Genomic DNA, 6,020 nt, shown 5'->3' on the forward strand with positions numbered 1-6,020 from the left:
AAACACTTCTTATTTCTTGTTTTTTTGATACTAGCCACTCTGACTGATGTGACATGATACCTTATTGTGTTTGATTTGCATTTCCCTGATGATTAGTGATGTTCAACATATTTTCATGCATCTGTTGGCCATCTATGGCTTCTTGGGAAAACTGTTTGCTCAGGTCTTCTGACCATTTGTTAACTTTATTATTAGTTTGTCTAGTGTTGAGTTGTAGAATATACATTTTGAATATTAACCCGTTATTGTATAACTCATTTTCAGATCTCTTCTTCCATTCAATAATTGTTATTCTTTCTTGTTAATGATTTCTTTCAGTGTGCAAAGGTTTTTTAGTTTGATGTAGTCCCAATAGTTCATTTTTTCACTTGTTTTCCCTTCTTCAGGAGACCTATCCAGAAAAATGTTGCAAGAAAAATTTCAATCTCCAAGAAATCATTGCCTATATTTTCTCTTAGGAGTTTTATGTTTTTATGTCTTACATAGAGGTCTTTAATTCATTATGGCTTTGTGTGTGTGCACGTGTGTGTGTGTGTATGTGTGTGTGTGTGTGTGTGTGTGTGGTGTAAGAAAGCCGTCCAGTTTCATTCTTTTGCATGCAGCTGCCTAGTTTTCCCAACACCATTTATTGAGGAGATGTACTTTTCCCTATTATATAGTCTTGCCTCCTTTGTTGAAAATTAATTTACCGTATAAGTGTGGGTTTAATCCTGGGCTTTCTACTCTGTTTCATTGATCTGTCTATTTTTGTATCAGGAGCATACTGTTATGATTATTATATCTTTGTAGTACAGCTTCAAGTCTAGGTTTATGATATTTCCATCTTTGTTCTTTGTCAAGATTGTTTTGGCTATCAGTGTCTTTTGTGGTCTATACATATTTTAGGATTATTCTATCTCTGTGAAAAACGATATTGGTATTTAATGAAAAATGAATTGAATGTGTTTATTGCTTTGGAGAGTATGGAAATTTTAACATAATTCTTAGTTCTTCCAGTCCGTGAGCACAATATATCTTTCCATTTGTGTTGCCTTCAATTGTTGTCTCTCTCTCTCTCTCTTTTTTTTTCCACCAATGTCTTACAGTTTTAAGAGTTCATACTGGTCTTTTGTCTCCTTGGTAAACTTATTCCTAGGTATTTTATTCTTTTCTATGCATTTATAAAGATTTTTTAAAATATTTACTCATTTTTGAGAGAGGGGGAGAGAGAGAGAGAGACAGAGACAGAGCACTAGCAGGAGAGGGGCTGGGAGAGAAGGAGACACAGAATCCAAAGCAGGCTCCAGGCTCTGAGCTGTCAGTACAGAGCCCAACATGAGGCTTAAATTCACGAACCATGAGATCATGACCTGAGTCCAAAGTCAGACGTTCAACCAACTGAACCACCCAGGTGCCCTTATTGGGAGTTTTTTGATTAGTAATTAAATTTTGTGCTTGGTGATTGGTTTGTCCAGATTTTCTATTTCTTCTTGATCCAATCTTTGAAGATTGTATGTTTCGAGGAATTTATTCATTCTTCTAGGTTGTGCAGTTTTTTGGCATATAATTTTTCGTAGTAATCCATTGTATTTCTGTAGTGTTGGTTGTCACTTCTTCCTTATTTTTGATTTGAGTCTAATTTTTCTTAATGAGTCTGGCTGACGGTCTATCAATTTTGGTTATCTTTTCAAAGAAAAAGCTCTTACTTTCATTGATCTTTTCTAATTTTTTTTGTTCTCCGTTTATATCTTCTATGATCTGAATTATTGCTACTAATGATAGTGGAATTATTCTTCTATTAACTGTGGGCTCTCTTTGTTCTTTTTCTAGTTCATTTAGGTGTAGGGTTGGATTGTTTGAAATTTTTTTCTTTTTTTTTTAATTTTTTTTTTAATGTTTATTTATTTTTGAGACAGAGAGAGACAGAGGGGGAGGGGCAGAGAGAGAGGGAGACACAGAATCAGAAGCAGACTCCAGGCACTAAGCCATCAGCCCAGAGCCCGACGCTCTGGTTGGTTTTGTAGTCATTCTCTTTTTTTTGTTCTCCTCTTGCTCTTTGTTCTTGTAATGGATGACTTTAATTCTATTAATTAATTAATTCAAAGAAATTCTATTTCTTTGTCTTTACTTTTTGTATATCTATTACAGGTTTTCAGTTTATGGTTACCATGAGGTTCAAACATAACATTTTAAGTATATAACATTCTATTAAATTGATTGCCACTTCAGTTGGAACACATTTTTTTTAATTTACATCCAAATTAGTTAGCATATGGTGCAACAATGACTTCAGGAGTGAATTCCCTAATGCCCCCTACCCATTTAGCCCATCTCCCCTTCCACAACCCCTACAGTAACCCTCTGTTTGTTCTCCATATTTGAGAGTCTCTTTTTTTGTCCCCCTCCCTGTTTTTACATTAATTTTGCTTCCCTTCCCTTATGTTCATCTGTTCTGTGTCTTAAAGTCCTCATATGAGTGAGTCATATGTTATTTGTCTTTTTCTGACTAATTTAGCTTAGTATAACACCCTCTAGTTCCATCCATATTGTTGCCAATGGCAAGATTTCATTCTTTTAGATTGCTGAGTAATACTCCATTGTATATATGTACCACATGTTCTTTATCCATTCACCTGTCAATGGACATTTGGGCTCTTTACAGACTATGGCCAAGATCCAAGAGGTTTTTGCCTGCTTTATCCTCGAGGATTTTGATGGTTCCTGTCTTACATTTAGGTCTTTCATCCATTTTGAGTTTATTTTTGTGTATGGTGTAAGAAAGTGGTCCAGGTTCATTCTTATGCATGTTGCTATCCAGTTTTCCCAGCACCACATGCTGAAGAGATTGTCTTATTCCACTGGATATTCTTTCCTGCTTTGTCAAAGATTAGTTGGCCATATGTTTGTGGGTCCATTTCTGGGTTCTCTATTCTGTTCCATTGATCTGAGTCTGTTCTTGTGCCAGTACCATACTGTCTTGATGATTACAGCTTTGTAGTATGGCTTGAAGTCTGGGATTGTGATGCCTCCTGATTTGGTTTTCTTTTTCAAGATTGCTTTGGCTATTTGGGGTCTTTTCTGGCTCTATACAAATTTTAGAGTTTTTTGTACTAGCTCTGTGAAGAATTCTGGTGTCATTTGATAGGGATTGCATTCGATATGTAGATTACTTTTGGGTAGTATCAACATTTTATTTTATTTTTTTTTTTTAATTTTTTTTTCAACATTTATTTATTTTTGGACAGAGAGAGACAGAGCATGAACGGGGGAGGGGCAGAGAGAGAGGGAGACACAGAATCAGAAACAGGCTCCAGGCTCCGAGCCATCAGCCCAGAGCCTGACGCGGGGCTCGAACTCCCGGACCGCGAGATTGTGACCTGGCTGAAGTCGGACGCTTAACCGACTGCGCCACCCAGGCGCCCCAAGTATCAACATTTTAACAATATTTGTTCTTCCTATCCAGGAGCATAGGCTCTTTTTCTTTTTTTTTTTTTTTTTTTTTTTTTTTTTTTTTTGTCTTCTTCAATTTCTTTCATAAGTTCTCCATACTTTTCAGTGTATAGATTTTTCACTTCTTTAGATTTATTCCTAGGTTTTTTATGGGTTTTGGTGCAATTGTAAATGGGATCGATTCCTTGATTTCTCTTTCTGTCACTTCAATGGTGGTGTATAGGAATACCTGATTTCTGTGCATTGATTTTATATCCTGCAACTTTGCTGAATTCATGAATCAGTTCTAGCGGTTTTCTGTTGGAATCTTTTGGGTTTTCCATATAAAGTAACATGTCATCTGTGAAGAGTGAAAGTTTGACCTTGTCCTGGCCAATTTGGATGCCTTTTATTTCTTTGTGTTGTCTGATTGCAGAAGTTAAGACTTGCAATACTATGTTGAATAACAGTGGCGAGAGTGGGCATCCCTGACTTCTTCCTGACCTTAAGGGGAAAGCTCTCAGGTTTTCTCCATTGACAACGATATTAGCATAGGGTCATTCATATATGGCTTTTATGATCTCAAGGTATGCTCCTTCTATCCCTACTCTCTTGAGGGTTTTTATCAAGAATGGATGCTGTATTTTGTCAAATGCTTTCTCTGCATCTATTGAGAGGATCATACGGTTCTTGTCCTTTCTTTTATTGATGTGATGAATCACATTGACTGTGCATCCCAGGTAAAAATCCCACTTGGTCGTGGTGAATAATTTTTTTCAATGTATTGTTGGATCCTGTCAGTTGTATCTTGTTGAGGATTTTTGCATCTATCGTCATCAGGGAAATTGGTCTATAGTTCTCCTTTTTAGTGGGGTCTCTGTCTGGTTTTGGAATCAAGGTAATGCTGGCTTCATAGAAAGAGTTTGGAAGTTTTCCTTCCATTTCTATTTTTTGGAACACCTTCAAGAGAATAGGTGTTAACTCTTTCTTAAATGTTTGGTAGAATTCCCCTGGAAAGCCATCTGGCCCTGAACTCTGGTTTTTGGCAGATTTTTGAGTACTAATTCGATTTCCTTACTGGTTATGGGTGTGTTCAAATTTTCTATTTCTTCCTGTTTCAGTTTTGGTAGTGTATGTGTTTCTAGGAATTTGTCCATTTCTTCCAGCTTACCCATTTTATTGGCATAAAATTGCTCATAATCTTCTCTTATTATTGTTTTATTTCTGCTGTGTTCATTGTAATCTCTCCTCTTTCATTCTTGATTTTATTTATTTGGGTCCTTTCCTTTTTCTTCTTGATCAAACTGGCTAGTGGTTTATCAATTTTGTTAATTCTTTCAAAGAACCAGCTTCTGGTTTCATTGAATTGTTCTACTGTTTTTTTGGTTTCGATAGCATTAATTTCTGCTCAATCTTTATTATTTCCTCTCTTCTGATGGTTTTGAATTTATTTGCTGTTCTTCTTCCAGCTCCTTAAGGTGTAAGGTTAGTTTGTGTATCTGAGATCTTTCTTCTTTCTTTAGGAAGGTCTGGATTGCTGTATACTTCCCTCTTATAACTACTTTTGCTGTGTCCCAGAGGTTTTGGGTTGTGGTGTTATCATTTTCATTGGCTTCCATATACTTTTTAGTTTCTTCTTTAACTTCTGGGTTAACCCATTCATTCTTTAGTAGGATGTTCTTTAGTCTCCAACTATTTGTTACCTTTCCAAATTTTTTCTTGTGGTTGATTTCAAGTCTCATAGCGTTGTGGTCTGAAAATATGCACGGTATGATCTCAATCTTTTTGTACTTTCTTAGGGCTGAATGTGTCCCAGTATATGGTCTATTCTGGAGAATGTTCCATGTGCCCTGGAGAAGAATGCATATTCTGCTGCTTCAGGATGAAATGTTCTGAATATATCTGTTAAGTCCAGCTAGTCCAGTGTGTCATTCAAAGCCATAGTTTCCTTGTTTATTTTTTTATTAGATGATCTGTCCATTGCTGTGAGTGGGGTGTTGAAGTCCCCTACTATTATGGTATTACTATCAATGAGTTTCTTTATGTTTGTGATTTATTGATTTATATATTTGGGTGCTCTCATATTTGGCACATAAATGTTTACAATTGTTAGGTCTTCTTGGTGGATGGACCCCTTAATTATGATATAAGGCCCTTCTTCATCTCTTGAGACAGTCTTTATTTTAAATTCTAGATTGTCTGATGTAAGTATAGCTACTCTGGCTTTGTTTTGTTGACCACTAGCATGATAGATGCTTCTCCATCCCCTTATTTTCAATCTGAAGGTGTCTTTAGGTCTAAAGTGGGTCTCTTGTAAACAGCATATGGATAGAACTTGTTTCCTTATCCATTCTGTTACCCTATGTCTTTTGATTGGAGCATTGAGTCCATTGACATTTAGAGTAAGTACTGAAACATATGAATTTATTGCCATTATGATGCTTATAGAGTTGGAGTTTCTGGTGGTGTTCTCTGGTCCTTTCTAGTCTTTGTTACTTTTGGTCTTTATTTATTTGTTTGTTTGTTTGTTTATTTATTTTCATCTTTTCTCCCCTCAGAAATTCCCCCTTAAAATTTCTTGCAGGGCTGGTTTAGTGGTCACAAACTCCTTT

The sequence above is a fragment of the Herpailurus yagouaroundi genome, unplaced genomic scaffold (genome assembly GCF_014898765.1).
Source record: "Herpailurus yagouaroundi ecotype Mexico unplaced genomic scaffold, PumYag 162, whole genome shotgun sequence".
In the NCBI taxonomy this organism is placed as follows: Eukaryota; Metazoa; Chordata; class Mammalia; order Carnivora; family Felidae; genus Herpailurus; species Herpailurus yagouaroundi.